Below are 18,506 nucleotides of genomic sequence, written 5' to 3' on the forward strand. Positions count from 1 at the left end.
AGTGTATATATGTCCATGCCTCTCTCTGGCTTTGTCAAAGCTTACCCTTCCCCCTCCCCATATCCTCAAGTCCATTCTCTAGTAGGTCTGTGTCTTTATTCCTATCTTAACCCTAGGTTCTTCATGACATTTTTTTCCCTTAAATTCCATATATATGTGTTAGCATACGGTATTTGTCTTTCTCTTTCTGACTTACTTCACTCTGTATGACAGACTCTAGGTCTATCCACCTCATTACAAATAGCTCAATTTCGTTTCCTTTTATGGCTGAGTAATATTCCATTGTGTATATGTGCCACATCTTCTTTATCCATTCATCCGATGATCAACACTTAGGTTGTTTCCATCTCCTGGCTATTGTAAATAGAGCTGCAATGAATATTTTGGTACATGACTCTTTTTGAATTATGGTTTTCTCAGGGTATATGCCCAGTAGTGGGATTGCTGGGTCATATCGTACTTCTATTTGTAGTTTTTTAAGGAAGCTCCATACTGTTCTCCACAGTGGCTGTATCAATTTACATTCCCACCAACAATGCAAGAGGGTTCCCTTTTCTCCACACCCTCTCCAGCATTTATTGTTTCTAGATATTTTGATGATGGCCATTCTGACTGGTGTGAAATTATATCTCATTGTAGTTTTGATTTGCATTTCTCTAATGATTAATGAAGTTGAGCATTCTTTCATGTGTTTGTTGCCAGTCTGTTTATCTTCTTTAGAAAAATGTCTATATAGGTCTTCTGCCCATTTTTGGAATAGATTGTTTGTTTTTTTGTTATCGAGCTGCATGAGCTGCTTATAAATTTTGCAGATTAATCCTTTGTCAGTTGCTTCATTTGCAAATATTTTCTCCCATTCTGAGGGTTGTCTTTTCATCTTGTTTATGGTTTCCTTTGCTGTGCAAAAGCTGTGGAGTTTCATTAGGTCCCATTTGTGTATTTTTGTTTTTATTTCCATTTCTCTAGGAGGGGGGTCAAAAACGGATCTTGCTGTGATTTATGTCATAGAGTGTTCTGCCTATGTTTTCCTCTAAGAGTTTTATAGTGTCTGGCCTTACATTTAGGTCTTTAATCCATTTTGAGTTTATTTTTGTGTATGGTGTTAGGGAGTGTTCTAATTTCATTCTTTTACATGTAGCTATCCAGTTTTCTCAGCACCACTTATTGAAGAGTCTGTCCTTTCTCCACTGTACATTCCTGCCTCCTTTATCAAAGACAAGGTGATCATATGTGCGTGGGTTTATCACTGGGCTTTCAATCATGTTCCATTGATCTATCTTTCTGTTTTTGTGCCAGAACCATACTGTCTTGATTACTGTAGCTTTGTAGTATAGTCTGAAGTCGGGAGCCTGATTCCTCCAGCTCCGTTTTTCATTCTCAAGATTGCTTTGGCTATTCGGGGTCTTTTGTGTTTCCATATAAATTCTGAAATTTTTTGTTCTAGTTCTGTGAAAAATGCCACTGGTAGTTTGACAGGGATTGCATTGAATCTGTAGATTGCTTTGGGTAGTAGAGTCACTTTCACAATGTTGATTCTTCCCATCCAAGAACATGGTATATCTCTCCATCTATTTGTATCATCTTTAATTTCTTTCATCATTGTCTTATAATTTTCTGCATACAGGTCTTTTGTCTCCTTAGGTAGGTTTATTCCTAGATATTTTATTCTTTTTGTTGCAGTGGTAAATGGGAGTGTTTTCTTGATTTCACTTTCAGATTTTTCATCATTAGTGTATAGGAATGCCAGAGATTTCTGTGCATTAATTTTGTATCCTGCTACTTTACCACATTCATTGATTAGCTCTTGTAGTTTTCTGGTAGCATCTTTAAGATTCTCTATGTAGAGTATCATGTTATCTGCAAACAGTGACAGCTTTACTTCTTCTTTTCTGATTTGGATTCCTTTTATTTCCTTTTCTTCTCTGATTGCTGTGGCTAAAACTTCCAAAACTATGCTGAGTAAGAGTGGTGACAGTGGGCAACCTTGTTTTGTTCCTGATCTTAGTGGAAATGCTTTCAGTTTTTCACCATTGAGGATGATGTTGGCTCTGGGTTTGTCATATATGGCCTTTATTATGTTGAGGAAAGTTCCCTCTATGCCTACTTTCTGCAGGGTTTTTATCATAAATGGGTGTTGAATTTTGTTGAAAGCTTTCTCTGCATCTGTTGAGATGATCACATGGTTTTTCTCCTTCAATTTGTTAATATGGTATATCACATTGATTGTTTTGCATATATTGAAGAATCCTTGCATTCCTGGAATAAACCCCACTTGATCATGGTGTGTGGTTCGTTTAATGTGCTGTTGGATTCTGTTTGCTAGTATTTTGTTGAGGATTTTTGCATCTATGTTCATCAGTGATACTGGCCTGTAGATTTCTTTCTTTGTGACATCCTTGTCTGGTTTTGGTATCAAGGTGATGGTGGCCTCATAGAATGAGTTTGGGAGTGTTCCTCCCTCTGCTATGTTTTGGAAGAGTTTGAGAAGGATAGGTGTTAGCTCTTCTCTAAATGTTTGATAGAATTCGCCTGTGAAGCCATCTGGTCCTGGGCTTTTGTTTGTTGGAAGATTGTTAATCACAGTTTCAATTTCAGTGCTTGTGATTGGTCTGTTCATATTTTCTATTTCTTCCTGATTCAGTCTTGGCAGGTTGTACATTTCTAAGAATTTGTCCATTTCTTTCAGGTTGTCCATTTTATTGGCATAGAGTTGCTTGTAGTAATCTCTCATGATCTTTTGCATTTATGCAGTGTCCGTTGTTACTTCTCCTTTTTCATTTCTAATTCTATTGATTTGAATCTTCTCCCTTTTTTTCTTGATGAGTCTGGCTAATGGTTTATCTATTTTGTTTATGTTTTCAAAGAACCAGCTTTTAGTTTTATTGATCTTTGCTATCATTTCCTTCATTTCTTTTTCATTTATTTCTGATCTGATCTTTATGATTTCTTTCCTTCTGCTAACTTTGGGGTTTTTTTGTTCTTCTTTCTCTAATTGCTTTAGGTGCAAGGTTAGGTTGTTTATTTGAGAGGCTTCCTGTTTCTTAAGGTGGGATTGTATTGCTATAAACTTCCCTCTTAGAACTGCTTTTGCTACATGCATAGGTTTTGGGCTGTCAAGTCTCCATTGTCATTTGTTTCTAGGTATTTTTTTTTTTTTTTTTTTTTTTTTTTTTTATGCGTTACGCGGGCCTCTCACTGTTGTGGCCTCTCCCGTTGCGGAGGACAGGCTCCGGACGCGCAGGCTCAGCGGCCATGGCTCACGGGCCCAGCCGCTCCGCGGCATGTGGGATCTTCCCAGACCGGGGCACGAACCCGTGTCCCCTGCATCGGCAGGCGGACTCTCAACCACTGCGCCACCAGGGAAGCCCTCTAGGTATTTTTTAATTTCCTCTTTGATTTCTTCAGTGATCACTTTGTTATTAAGTAGTGTATTGTTTAGCCTCCATGTATTTGTATTTTTTACAGCACTTTTCTTGTAATTGATGTCTAGTCTCATAGCATTGTGGTCAGAAAACATACTTGATACAATTTCAATTCTCTTAAATTTACCAAGGCTTGATTTGTGACCCAAGATATGATCTATCCTGGAGAATGTTCCATGAGCACTTGAGAAAAATGTGTATTCTGTTGTTTTTGGATGGAATGTCCTATAAATATCAATTAAGTCCATCTTGTGTAATGTATCATTTAAAGCTTGTGTTTCCTTATTTATTTTCATTTTGGATGATCTGTCCATTGGTGAAAGTGGGGTGTTAAAGTCTCCTACTATGAATGTGTTACTGTCGATTTCTCCTTTTATGGCTGTTAGTATTTGCCTTATGTATTGAGGTGCTCCTATGTTGGGTGCATAAATATTTACAATTGTTATATCTTCTTCTTGGATCGATCCCTTGATCATTATGTAGTGTCCTTCTTTGTCTCTTCTAATAGTCTTTATTTTAAAGTCTATTTTGTCTGATATGAGAATTGCTACTCCAGCTTTCTTTTGGTTTCCATTTGCATGGAATATCTTTTTCCATCCCCTTGCTTTCAGTCTGTATGTGTATCTAGGTCTGAAATGGGTCTCTTTTAGAGAGCATATATATGGGTCTTGTTTTTTTGTCCATTCAGCCAGTCTGTGTCTTTTGGTGGGAGCATTTAGTCCATTTACATTTAAGGTAATTATTGATATGTATATTCCTATTCCCATTTTCTTAATTGTTTTGGGTTCGTTATTGTAGGTCTTTTCCTTCTCTTGTGTTTCTTGCCTAGAGAAGTTCCTTTGGCAGTTGTTGTAAAGCTCGTTTGGTGGTGCTGAACTGTCTCAGCTTTTGCTTGTTCTGCAGAGCTTTTAATTTCTCCATCAAATCTGAATGAGATCCTTGCTGGGTAGAGTAATCTTGGTTGCAGGTTTTTCTCCTTCATCACTTTAAATATGTCCTGCCAGTCCCTTCTGGCTTGCAGAGTTTCTGCTGAAAGATCAGCTGTTAACCTTATGGGGATTCCCTTGTATGTTATTTGTTGTTTTTCCCTTGCTGCTTTTAATATGTTTCCTTTGTATTTAATTTTTTAGAGTTTGATTAATATGTGTCTTGGCATATTTCTCCTTAGATTTATACTGTATGGGACTCTCTGTGCTTCCTGGACTTGATTAACTATTTCCTTTCCCATATTAGGGAAGTTTTCAACTATAATCTCTTCAAATATTTTCTCAGTCCTTTTCTTTCTCTCTTCTTCTTCTCGAACCCCTATAATTCGAATGTTGGTGCGTTTAATGTTGTCCCAGTGGTCTCTGAGACTGTCCTCAGTTCTTTTCATTCTTTTGTCTTTATTCTGCTCTGCAGTAGTTATTTCCACTATTTTATGTTCCAGGTCACTTATCCATTCTTCTGCTTCAGTTATTCTGCTATTCGTCCCATCTAGAGTATTTTTTATTTCATTTATTGTGTTGTTCATCATTGTTTGTTTCATCTTTAGTTCTTCTAGGTCCTTTTTAAATGTTTCTTGCATTTTGTCCATTCTATTTCCAAGATTTTGGATCATCTTTACTATCATTATTCTGAATTCTTTTCAGGTAGACTGCCTATTTCCTCTTCATTTGTTACGTCTGGTGGGTTTTTATCTTGCTCCTTCATCTGCTGTGTGTTTTTCTGTCTTCTCATTTTGCTTATCTTACTGTGTTTGGGGTCTCCTTTTTGCAGGCTGCAGGTTCATATTTCCCGTTGTTTTTGGTGTCTGTCCCCAGTGGCTAAAGTTGGTTCAGTGGGTTGTGTAGGCTTCCTGGTGGAGGGGACTAGTGCCTGTGTTCTGGTGCTTGAGGCTGGATCTTGTCTTTCTGGTGGGCAGGTCCATGTCTGGTGGTGTGTTTTGGGGTGTCTGTGGACTTATTATGATTTTAGGTAGCCTCTCTGCTAATGGATGGGGTTGTGTTCCTGTCTTGCTAGTTGTTTGGCATAGGGTGTCCAGCACTGTAGCTTGCTGGTCGTTGAGTGAAACTGGATGCTGGTGTTGAGATGGAGATCTCTGGGAGATTTTTGCCGTTTGATATTATGTGGAGCTCGTAGGTCTCTTGTGGACCAGTGTTCTGAAGTCAGCTCTCCCACCTCAGAGGCACAGCCCTGACGCCTGGCTGGAGCACCGAGAGCCTTTCATCCACATGGCTCAGAATAAAAGGGAGAAAATGCAGAAAAAAGAATTAGTAGAAGTAGAAAGAAGGAAAGAAAGAAAGAAAGAAAGAAAGAAAGGAGGTAGGGAGGGAGGAAGGAAGGAAAAAAAGAAAGAAGATAAAGTAAAAAAATAAAATAAGATAAAATATAATAGAGTTATTAGAATAAAAAAAAATTATTAAGGAAAAAAAGGAAAAATAATTTAAAAAAACCCAGAAAACAAAAAAAAAACGGACAGATAGAACCCTAGGACAAATGGTGGAAGCAAAGCTATACAGACAAAATCTCACACAGAAGCATACACATACACACTCACAAAAAGAGGAAAAGGGGAAAAAATCATAAATCTTGCTCTCAAAGTCCACCTCCTCAATTTGGGATGATTCGTTGTCTATTCATGTATTCCACAGATGCAGGGTACATCAAGTTGATTGTGGAGCTTTAATCCGCTGCCTAAAGGCTGCTGGGAGGGATTTCCCTTTCTCTTCTTTGTTCTCACAGCTCCCAGGGGCTCAGCTTTGGATTTGGCCCCGCCTCTCCATGTAGGTCGTGGGAAGGCGTCTGTTCTTCGCTCAGACAGGACGGGATTAAAGGTGCCGCTCATTCGGGGTCTCTGGCTCACTCAGGCCGGGGGGAGGGAGAGGCATGGAGTGCGTGGTGAGCTTGCGGCGTCAGAGGCCGGCGTGACGTTGCACCAGCCTGAGGCGCCCCGTGCATTCTCCTGGGGAAGTTGTCTCTGGATCCCGGGACCCCGGCAGTGGCGGGCTGCACAGGCTCCCTGGAAGGGAGGTGTGGATCGTGACCTGTGCTTGCACACAGGCTTCTTGGTGGCGGCGGCAGCAGCCTTAGCATCTCATGCCTGTCTCTGGGGTCCGCGCTGATAGCCGCAGTTCGTGCCCGTCTCTGGAGCTCCTTTAAGCAGCGCTCTTAATCCCCTCTCCTCGCGCACCAGGAAACAAAGAGGGAAGAAAAAGTCTCTTGCCTCTTTGGCAGGTCCAGAGTTTTTCCCAGACTCCCTCCCGGCTAGCCGTGGCGCACTAACACCCTGCAGGCTGTGTTCACGCCGCCAACCCCAGTCCTCTCCCGGTGCTCCGACTGAAGCCCGATCCTCAACTTCCAGCCCTGCCCACCCCAGCGGGTGAGCAGACAAGCCTCTTGGCCTGGCGAGTGCCGGTCGGCCCTTATCCTCTGTGCGGGAATCTCTCTGCTTTGCCCTCCGCACCCCTGTTGCTGTGCTCTCCTCCGCGGCTCCAAAGCTTTCCCCCTGTGCCACCCACAGTCTTCGCCTGCGAAGGGGCTTCTAGTGTGTGGAAACCTTTCCTCCTTCACAGCTCCCTCCCACTGGTGCAGGTCCCGTCCCTATCCTTTTGTCTCTGTTTATTCATTTTTCTTTTGCTCTACGCAGGTACGTGGGGGGTTTCTTGCGTTTTGGGAGGTCTGAGGTCTTCTGCCAGCGTTCAGTAGGTGTTCTGTAGGAGTTGTTCCACGTGTAGATGTATTTAGGGTGTATCTGTGGGGAGGAAGGTGATCTCCGCATCTTAACTCTTCTGCCATCTTCCCGGAAGCCTCACTAGAGAGTCTTTAGGGGGCTGGGTGAATGGTAGGTGTGAGCATTCAACTTGGAGGAACCCAGAGAAATATACTGCTCTGTAAATAAATGGAGAGATATAGAGTCTAGGGTATGTTGCTTGGAAGAAATGAATGTTTAGAAGGGGAGAACCTTTTTCCATATTCCCATATCATCTTTGGTGAAATTTCCATTGACCACTTATACTCTGTGGGGTGGTCTTTCTTTTGTGGGAGATGAGGAGTAGTGTTGAATTTTACTCAAATTTGCCGTGAGACATATATGGAGGTTGCTCACGGGTAGCTAATAAATTAGTTGCAGAAGTTAAGAAACAGAGAGTCAAGAGTTGATAAATCTTTGCAAAAGTACGCAGCTAGAAAGGGGCAGAGAGGGATTTGAATGCTAGTCTGATGACAAAGCCAGTGCTTGTTTTTATTCTACTATGCTGCTGGAAACTGGTTCCATTATAATTTTCCCAAAACAACTTAAGTTCTTTTGGATGAGACAGAAGCAGAATATGAGAGAATGTTGAAGGTTGATGGTATTGAAATTACTCTATAAAATTATATATATTTATATATAAATGTTTATATATTAAACCTTCAAAGCCCTGGTGTTAATAGCTTTTATTTTAAATTATGTCTTCGTTGTGTAACCCATTTTGGAAAATATGGTTTATGGGCAAATGTATGCTTTTGGAACCAAAAAGGTATAGAAAGGATATGGCCACGGTATCATTAACTTCTTGTCTCCTCTAACAAGAAATAAACACTTAATTGTTGCAAATCCCATTTTTTGAAATGTTACCTAAACTTTGCCTAAAATTAGCACTTGTTGGTTTATAGCAGTTGCACACACACACACGAAAAATGTTTTCATAAAAATTAGAACTAGAAAAATTATTTGACTTTTCATACTCGCCCTCTCTGCCTCACCCCCTCATTTCCCAACTCGCTACTCCCCACCAAGTGAATTATATGGTACTGAAAGGTTATTTATTTATTTTTGTGATCAGGCCAATCAATAATATATTCCTACCTAATTCATTAGATTGTTAATTAGGCCCTGTGTTTCAGATCTGCGGTTACAGACTGGAGCCCAGGAGTGAGGCAAGGAATCTGTGCTGAGGATTTGTATGTTAGCTGCAGCACGCAGCCAAGATTCTTGCAAGGTTCAGATTTCCTTCTTTTAAGGTGAGAAGGAATCCCATTCTCTCCATGGACTGTCAGTAAACCTATTTTGTAAGTGAAACAAAAATTAAACATTTGTTTACATTTTGCATTGGCTGTGCTTTAACATTTTATGGCAACTGATCTGGTTTCACTTAAGGACCTTATTTTTTTTTTTTTCAGCTTTAAAACATGTAAAGTTGCTATAGTATTTGGTACCTGAGAGATGCCCAAATTACTCTTTATCAAAATGATCCCATGGAGAGTTCTAAAATCTAGTTTCGTAGACTTTGGAGAAGACGCTAAGAAAGTCTGAAATCTGCTCTTAAAAATGTGGCCAAGATGTACCATAATTTTCAACAAAGCATTTTGGTTCATTCATCCTGCAAGTAATTATTTGTTTATTGTTGTCGTTTGATCTTCTGAAGCCTGAGTGGAGTCTTTAGTGTGTCTAGTTTCTGCAATCTTGGGTCCTGGAAGAGTGGTATTTTTCAGTTTTAACTAATTGCTGTGCTTTACATGGTTATAGGGACTGTGCATTTTAGAAAGTCACTTCATTAAAGCATTAAAATACTGTGGGCTCAGTAATTTCATTTACTGGGTCAATAACCCATGATATCTAGAAGAAGATTTAAAATAGTTTAAAAATAATTATTCAAACAAGAAAGGTATTTCAAATTATAATTACCAATAGCAATAAAGGAAAAAGAGGCTCCAAAGCAAGTATAAATATTATATTTAACCTTAATATCAGATTCCAATAACTCAAAGGGTTTGACTTGTCCAATAGTAGATTACAAGATCTTAGACCTGAAATAAACTTCAGCAATCATCTAGCCTGGATGTAGCAATTCAAGTTTTGTTTTGTTCTTAAAAACCACTTATAATTATGTATCTGGACAGCCAATTGCAGTTCATTCTTGCATAAGGTGCTCATTTTCTTAGAGCATTCACAAATTTCATATTCAGTTTTTTTCCCTAGGTATTTTTCCTGTGGTTGCCACTGTACATTAGAGTTCTTTTTATTCTCGTTCTGTTTTTCCTGATGGTATTGTTGATAATTTTGTACATTCATATTGTAGCTGTCTACCATTTTTTAATCTGCTATTAGTTCTAATCATTTTTCTTTGGTTGGTTGTGTTTGCAAGGAAGATTGTCATATCATTTGCAAATAATGATGATTTTTCTCCTCTGTTCCAGTATTAATACCTCCCTCAACCCTGCCTCTGGGCTTCAGTTATTTTATTGAACTTCCAGAACAATGTGAACTAATTATGATATCAGTGGGCATTCATGTCTTGCTCCCAGCCCTAACAAGACTATATCTAGTGCAGAGTTTCCAAACTATATTCCAAACTCTTATTCCATAAGATGTTAATCAGTTTCCTACACCCCCCCCCCCAAAATAAGGTGAGGTTTCCAAATAATTTTCTGGAACTCTGAATTAAGCAAAATGAGACAGATTTCCCTAGTGAATGACTTTACATAGCCTTTAGTGTTTAATATGCATTGGCAATCCAAGAGGTGGAGAATATATGTGGCATTTCTCAACATATTTGTCTACAAAAAACTGTTTTTGAAGACCATTTAGCTACCATCTTACAACACATGACTGCTACCCTGGTAGGGCACTGTGATGTTGGTTTTGGTTTTGGTTTCAGAATGATATTCTTTATCATGTTAAAAAAAAAATCCTACTCTTAGCTTACTAAGAGTGTTATATAAATAGAATCTTCTACTATGTGTTTCTTTGTATCTGGCTTTTGCTCAACGTAATGTTTTTAATATTCATCCATGTTGTTGATTTGTTTTCAATGCTAGATAGTATTCCCTTGCACAAGTGTGTTGATGAAAATTTGCGTTGTTTGCAATCTAAGAGTTTTATAAACAATGCTGCTCTAAATATTCTTGTACATGAATCCTGGTACATAAAATAATGCACTTTTATAGGATACATATATCAAGAAGTAGAATTCCTGGGTCTTAGGGTATATACATATATTCAGATATACAGGATAATGCTACAGTTTTTCAAAGTGTTAATATAAACTTAACACTCTTACCAGTTATTGCTTGAGATTTCCAGTTACTATACAGTACATTCTTTTTAACACTTGGTATTGTCAGACATTTTAATTTCAGGCAACCTGGTAAATTTGCAAACACATCTTATTGTTTTAATTTGTATTTTTCTGATTACTAATAATAGGCACCTTTTCTTATGTTTATTTGCCATTTGAATTTCCTCTTTTACGTAACAATTGAATTTTGTCAGTCTTTCTGTTGCTTTGGCTCTCTCCTGCCTTTTATTACTGATTTGTAAGAATTTGTTATATGTCTTGTATATTAACTCTTTCTAGGATACACACACACACACCCTAGGAGAGAGAGAAAATATATTACTGATTTGTAAGAATTTGTTATATATCTTGTATATTAACTCTTTCTAGGATACACACACACACACACACACCCCCTAGGAGAGGGAGAAAATGTATACCGTGGACCCTTGAACAACGAGGGGGTTAGGGGCACCAATCCTCCATGCAGTTGAAAATCCGTATATAATTTATAGTCAGCCCTCTGAAGACATAATTCCTCAACATCCGTGGTTTCACATCTGTGGATTCAACCAACGGCAGACCATATAGTACTGTAGTATTTACTATCGAAAAAATAATCCCTGTGTAAGTGGACCCCTGCAGTTCAAACCTGTTGTTCAAGGGTCAACTGTATAAATATCTCTGTGGCCTGCCTTTTCACTCTCTTAATGTCATCTTTTGAAGGACAGCTATTCTTAAATTTAATATGGTTTATTTTCTCAGTCTTTTTCTTTCTTGTTAGTGCTTTTATATCCTAAGAAAAAATTTCCTATTGTGATATTATAAAAGTGTTCCCCTGTATATTTTTTTCTTAAAGCTTACTGTTGTCTTTCAGATACAGGTTTCCAATTCACCAGAAACTGATTTTTGCATATAAGTAAGAGTCTAGATTTACTTTCTTCCATGAGTTTATCCAGTTCTTCCAGCTCCACTTTTTTTTAAAGCCTGATTTTTTTTCTCCACTACTCTGCTTGGTGCTTTCATCACAACTTTTTGGGCCCTTTACTGTGTTCCATGGGTCTCTTTGTTTGTCCTGGTGCCAGTACCACCTTGTTCTTCCTCAGGGGTGTTTTAGCTTTCTTGGCTCTTTGCATTTCCATATAAATGTTAGAATCAACTTATAAAGTTCCAGAAAAGAAATCCTGTGGTATTTTGGGATTTTGATTAAAATTACCTTGAATCTATAGACCAGTTTGAGGAGAATTTACATCTTCACATCATTAAGTTTTCTATTCCATGTCCATGTTATAACCCTCCATTTATGGAGAGCTTTTTAAATGTTTATCAATAAAGTTTTGTTATTTTCCCCACAGAGGTCTTACACATATTTTATGATATTTATACCTAGGTATTTTATATGTTGATGCCATTGTAAATGATATACTTAAAAATTTTTTATTGTTGCTGATGTATTGAAATGCAATTGATTTGCATTCTGATTTGTAGCTAACAATTCTAACTTTAATAAAAATTATAACAAATTATACATGGATTATTTGATACCATTTTAGGGGAGGAATATTTTTCCCTTCTTTCTTTCTAGGTACTTTGGCCAGCCTAATAATTAAATTGACCTAAGAGATTTAACAGGAGAAAAACAAAATTAATTTTGTCGATATGGGAGCTTATAAAAATATGAGACTCAAAGAAGTGACCAAAGCAGGCAGCTTTTATACCTTTTAGAAAAAGAAACAATAAATTTGTGAAGAATTAACAAAACAAAGAAGTTTGGGCTTGGGGTAGTAAATTAGTGAAGAAGTAACAAGTTTTGTTTATACAGCCTTCTTGGCCCTAAATTCTGTATCTCTGGTGATAAGGATGTCTCTTTACCTTCTGGTACAGGGAGGGTACCTTCTACATGACAGATTTATTTCCTGCGTTCAGGGGAACAAAGGAGGGTCAGAGTATCCTTATTGCACAGGCTATTTCTTAAGTAACTCTAATTCAAAATAATCAATATGCCAAGTGGCATATTTTGGATGGCTTGCCACATCATCATCATGTCATCTGTGAATAATTATATTTTTGTTTCTTCTTTTCCAATCCTTATATGTTTCATTTTTTTTCTCTGATTTGCTGCACTGGCTAGGAACTCAGTACAATATTGCATAGCAATGGTGATAGTGGAAATCCCAACTTCAAAGAGACAGTTTCCAACATTTTACCATTAAATGTGAAGTGCAGTGTTTGCTATAGAATTTTTGTTTTGTAGAAACATTTCATTAGATTAAGGAATCTCCCTGTTACTTTTTCTTAACTAAGAGGTTTTTTGGTTTTGTTTTGTTTTTTGTCTTCGTTGGGTCTTCGTTGCAGCATGCGGGCTTCTCATTGCAGTGGCTTCTCTTGTTGCGGAGCATGGGCTCCAGGCGCGCAGGCTTCAGTAGCTGCGGCACGTGGGCTCAGTAGTTGTGGCTCGCGGGCTCTAGAACACAGGCTTAGTAGTTGTGGGCACACGGGCTTAGTTGCTCCGCAGCATATGGGAATCTTCCCAGACCAGGGCTCGAACCCGTGTTCCCTGCATTGGCAGGCAGATTCTTAACCACTGCACCACCAGGGAAGTCCCTAACTAAGAGTTTTTAATCATTAGTTGATGTTGAATTTTATCAAACTCTTTTTCTGCATCTCCTGAGATGATCATTCATATGAGTTTATTATTAATGTTGCAACTTACATTGATTTTTCTTCCTAATTCTTTTATTTTGAAAAATTTCATACGAGTTGCAAGTTTCACCGAACATCATTTTTACTTGAAATAACAGCCAACAGACAAATTATGAATATTCAGATTTAGGTATTTGGCAGACATTTTCTAAAATGAGTGAAGTGAGCTTGTCAATAACAGGCAGTATATTTAACTAATGACAAAAATTGAACTTTCAAGTCAAAATTAGCATTTTGGAAAATTTCTATTTGTCACCATCAGCTTTCTGGTTTTCCAAAACTTAGAGGCTTTTCTGATGAGGTCAGTGGTAGCATCAAAAAATGTGTTTAAAATATACATTTGGAAATATCAATGTTTCAAATATCTGCATAACTCATTGGACTAATATTTTTAGCAGTGTATGATGTTATAAAATCATGCATGAGTTGAAGATCTATGCAAGATACAAGCTAGACAAATGGATTCTGATGCAACATAGACAATTTTATTGATATGGTTTTAGATTCCATATTGCAAATAAACTTTAAGAAACTGCCGTTTGTCAAATTTTGGTATAGATTCAAATAAAAATATCCACAGTTATCTCCCTTTTACTATGACATATCTTTGTGAAGCTGGATTTTCGTCATCTACTTCAGCCAAAACATGTTTTAATGGATTGAAGCAGAAACAGATGTGAGAATCTGGCTATCTTCCATTAAGCTAGAGATTAAAGAAACTTGTAAAAATATAAATAATATTTTTTTCACTATTTTTGTGGAAAATATGATTACTTTTTATAAAAAAGTGTGTTACTTAGGTTATATGAAATGGACATGTTGGTTTTTAAAAAAATAAATAGATATGTAATTTTAAAAAATTTTCTATTTCTAATATGGTAAATATTAATATATATTCAGCTCACATAAACAACAGATCCTTAGAATACTCAATAATTTTTAAGACTGTAAATGACACCGGAGACCAAAATGGATGAGAACTACTGCCCTAGGAATAACCCAGACATCCTAAGTTTATGAAAGTATGATGTTACTTAGCACATTTATCCTCTTCCCATGACAATGTAAGAACTTTAAGATATTTGAACTCCATTTACCTCCCTCTCAAATTATATGCTATTTTACGGTACTTTTAATTCTGAAATTTCCTCTTTTTTTTTGTTGTTATGAAGCTTCACTATGATATATATAGATGTTGATTTATTTTTATTTATTTTGCCTGGGAGTCATCAGCTGAGCCTTTTGAATTTGTAGATTCTTATAAGTTCTGGAGAATTCTCAGCCATTGTCCTCTGTCCACTCTGTCTCACCTCTTCTCTGGTCTTTCAAATAAATTTGTGTTAGGCCTTCAAATTGTGTTCTCTGTGTCTCTTAACCTATTTTTTTAAAAATCTCATGTTTCATTCTGAACAGTTGCTTCTGTCTTCTAGTTCACTAATTCTCTTTAGTTTTGTTTGCTCTTTGTTCAGCTAATTTGCTGTTAAATACATTCATTGAATCCTTCATTTCATGTATCATATTTATCAGTTATAGAACTTCTAAGTGGTTTTTTTTTTTTACATCTTTATTTGAGTATAATTGCTTTACAATGGTGTGTTAGTTTCTGCTTTATAACAAAGTGAATCAGTTATACATATACCTATACATATGTTCCCATATCTCTTCCCTCTTGCATCTCCCTCCCTCGCACCCTCCCTATCCCACCCCTCTAGGTGGTCACAAAGCACCGAGTTGATCTCCTTGTGCTATGCGGCTGCTTCCCACTAGCTATCTATTTTACGTATGGTAGTGTATATATGTCCATGCCACTCTCTCACTTTGTCACAGCTTACCCTTCCCCCTCCCCATATCCTCAAGTCTATTCTCTAGTAGGTCTGTGCCTTTATTCCCATCTTACCCCTAGGTTCTTCATGACATCTTTTTTTTCTTAGATTCCATATATATGTGTTAGCATACGGTATTTGTCTTTCTCCTTCTGACTTACTTCACTCTGTATGACAGACTCTAGGTCTATCCACCTCATTACAAATAGCTCAATTTTGTTTCTTTTTATGGCTAATATTCCATTGTATATATGTGCCACATCTTCTTTATCCATTCATCTGATGATGGACACTTAGGATATTTCCATCTCCTGGCTATTGTAAATATAGCTGCAATGAACATTTTGGTACATGACTCTTTTTGAATTATGGTTTTCTCAGGGTATATGTCCAGTAGTGGGATTGCTGGGTCATATGGTAGGTCTATTTGTAGCTTTTTAAGGTACCTCCATACTGTTATACATAGTGGCTGTTCCAATTCATATTCCTACCAGCAGTGCAAGAGGGTTCCCTTTTCTCCACACCCTCTCCAGCATTTATTGTTTCTAGATTTTTTGATGATGGCCATTCTGATGGGTGTGAGATGATAACTCATTGTAGTTTTGATTTGCATTTCTCTAATGATTAATGATGTTGAGCATTCTTTCGTGTGTTTGTTGGCAATCTGTATATCTTCTTTGGAGAAATGTCTATTTAGTTCTTCTTCCCATTTTTGGATTGGATTGTTTGTTTTTTTGATATTGAGCTGCATGAGCTGCTTGTAAATTTTGGAGATTAATCCTTTGTCAGTTTCTTCATTTGCAAATATTTTCTCCCATTCTGAGGGTTGTCTTTTGGTCTTGTTTGTGGTTTCCTTTGCTGTACAAAAGCTTTGAAGTTTCATTAGGTCCCATTTGTTTATTTTTGTTTTTATTTCCATTTCTCTAGGAGGTGGGTCAAAAAGGATCTTGTTGTGATTTATGTCATAGAGTGTTCTGCCTATGTTTTCCTCTAAGAGTTTGATAGTTTCTGGCCTTACATTTCGGTCTTTAATCCATTTTGAGTTTATTTTTGTGTATGGTGTTAGGGAGTGTTCTAATCTCATACTTTTACATGTACCTGTCCAGTTTTCCCGGCACCACTTATTGAAGAGGCTGTCCTTTCTCCACTGTACATTCCTGCCTCCTTTATCAAAGATAAGTTGACCACATGTGCGTTGGTTTATCTCTGGGCTTTCTATCCTGTTCCATTGATCTATCTTTCTCTTTTTGTGCCAGTAACATACTGTCTTGATTACTGTAGCTTTGTAGTATAGTCTGAAGTCAGGGAGCCTGATTCCTCCAGCTCCATTTTTCATTCTCAAGATAGCTTTGGCTATTCAGGGTCTTTTGTGTCTCCATACAAATTGTGAAATTTTTTATTCTAGTTCTGTGAAAAATGCCAGTGGTAGTTTGATAGGGATTGCATTGAATCTGTAGATTGCTTTGGGTAGTATCATCATTTTCACAATGTTGATTCTTCCAATCCAAGAACATGGTATATCTCTCCATCTATTTGTATCATCTTTAATTTCTTTCATCAGTGTCTTATAATTTTCTGCATACAGGTCTTTTGTCTCCTTAGGTAGGTTTATTCCTACATATTTTATTCTTTATGTTGCAGTGGTAAATGGGAGTGTTTTCTTGATTTCACTTTCAGATTTTTCATCATTAGTGTATAGGAATGCCAGAGATTTCTGTGCATTAATTTTGTATCCTGCTACTTTACCAAATTCATTGATTAGCTCTTGTATTTTTCTGGTAGCATCTTTAAGATTCTCCATGTGGAGTATCATGTTATCTGCAAACAGTGACAGCTTTACTTCTTCTTTTCTGATTTGGATTCCTTTTATCCCCTTTTCTGCTCTGATTGCTGTGGCTAAAACTTCCAAAACTATGTTGAATAAGAGTGGTGAGAGTGGGCAACCTTGTCTTGTTCCTGGTCTTAGTGGAAATGCTTTCAGTTTTTCACCATTGAGGATGATGTTGGCTGTGGGTTTGTCATATATGGCCTTTATTATGTTGAGGAAAGTTCCCTCTATGCCTACTTTCTGGAGAATTTTTATCATAAATTGGTGTTAAATTTTGTTGAACGCTTTCTCTGCATCTATTCAGTTGACCATATGGTTTTTCTCCTTCAATTTGTTAATATGGTGTGTCACATTGATTGATTTGCATATATCGAGGAATCCTTGCATATAAACCCCACTTGATCATGGTGTATGATCCTCTTAATGTGGTGTTGGATTCTGTTTGCTTGTATTTTGTTGAGGATTTTTGCATCTATGTTCATCAGTGATACTGGCCTTTTTTGGTAGTAGTTTTCTTTCTTTGTGACATCCTTGTCTGGTTTTGGTATCAGGGTGATGGTGGCCTCATAGAATGAGTTTGGGAGTGCTCCTCCGTCTGCTATATTTTAGAAGAGTTTGAGAATGATAGGTGTTAGCTCTTCTCTAAATGTTTGATAGAATTCGCCTGTGAAGCCATCTGGTCCTGGGCTTTTGTTTGTTGGAAGATTTTTAATCAGTTTCAGTTTCAGTGCTTGTGATTGTTCTGTTCATATTTTTTATATCTTCCTGGTTCAGTCTTGGCAGGTTGTGCATTTCTAAGAATTTGTCCATTTCTTCCAAGTTGTCCATATTATTGGCATAGAGTTGCTTGTAGTAACCTCTCATGATCTTTTGTATTTCTGCAGTGTCAGTTGTTACTTCTCCTTTTTCATTTCTAATTCTATTGATTTGAGTCTTCTCCCTTTTTTTCCTGATGAGTCTGGCTAATGGTTTATCAATCTTGTTTATCTTCCCAAACAACCAGCTTTTAGTTTTATTGATCTTTGCTATCATTTCCTTCATTTCTTTTTCATTTATTTCTGATCTGATCTTTATGATTTCTTTCCTTCTGCTAACTTTGGGGTTTTTTTGTTCTTCTTTCTCTAATTGCTTTAGGTGCAAGGTTAGGTTGTTTTTTCGAGATGTTTCCTGTCTCTTAAGGTAGGATTGTATTGCTATAAACTTCCCTCTTTGACGTGCTTTTGCTGCATCCCATAGGTTTTGGGTTGTTGTGTCTCCATTCTCATTTGTTTCTACATATTTTTTTATTTCCTCTTTGATTTCTTCAGTGATCTCTTGGTTATTAAGTAGTGTATTGTTTAGCCTCCATGTGTTTGTATTTTTTACAGATCTTTTCCTGTAACCGATATCTAGTCTCATAGCGTTGTGGTTGGAAAAGGTACTTGATACAATTTCAATTCTCTTAAATTTACCAAGGCTTGATTTGTGACCCAAGATATGATCTATCCTGGAGAATGTTCCATGAGCACTTGAGAAAAATGTGTATTCTGTTGTTTTTGATGGAATGTCCTATAAATATCAACTAAGTCCTTCTTGTTTTATGTATCATTTAAAGCTTGTGTTTCCTTATTTATTTTCATTTTGGATGATCTGTCCATTGGTGATAGTGGGGTTTAAAAGTCCCCTACTATGAATGTGTTACTGTGGATTTCCCCTTTTACAGCTGTTAGTA

This window comes from Phocoena phocoena, chromosome 1 (genome assembly GCF_963924675.1).
Source record: "Phocoena phocoena chromosome 1, mPhoPho1.1, whole genome shotgun sequence".
Lineage (NCBI taxonomy): Eukaryota > Metazoa > Chordata > Mammalia > Artiodactyla > Phocoenidae > Phocoena > Phocoena phocoena.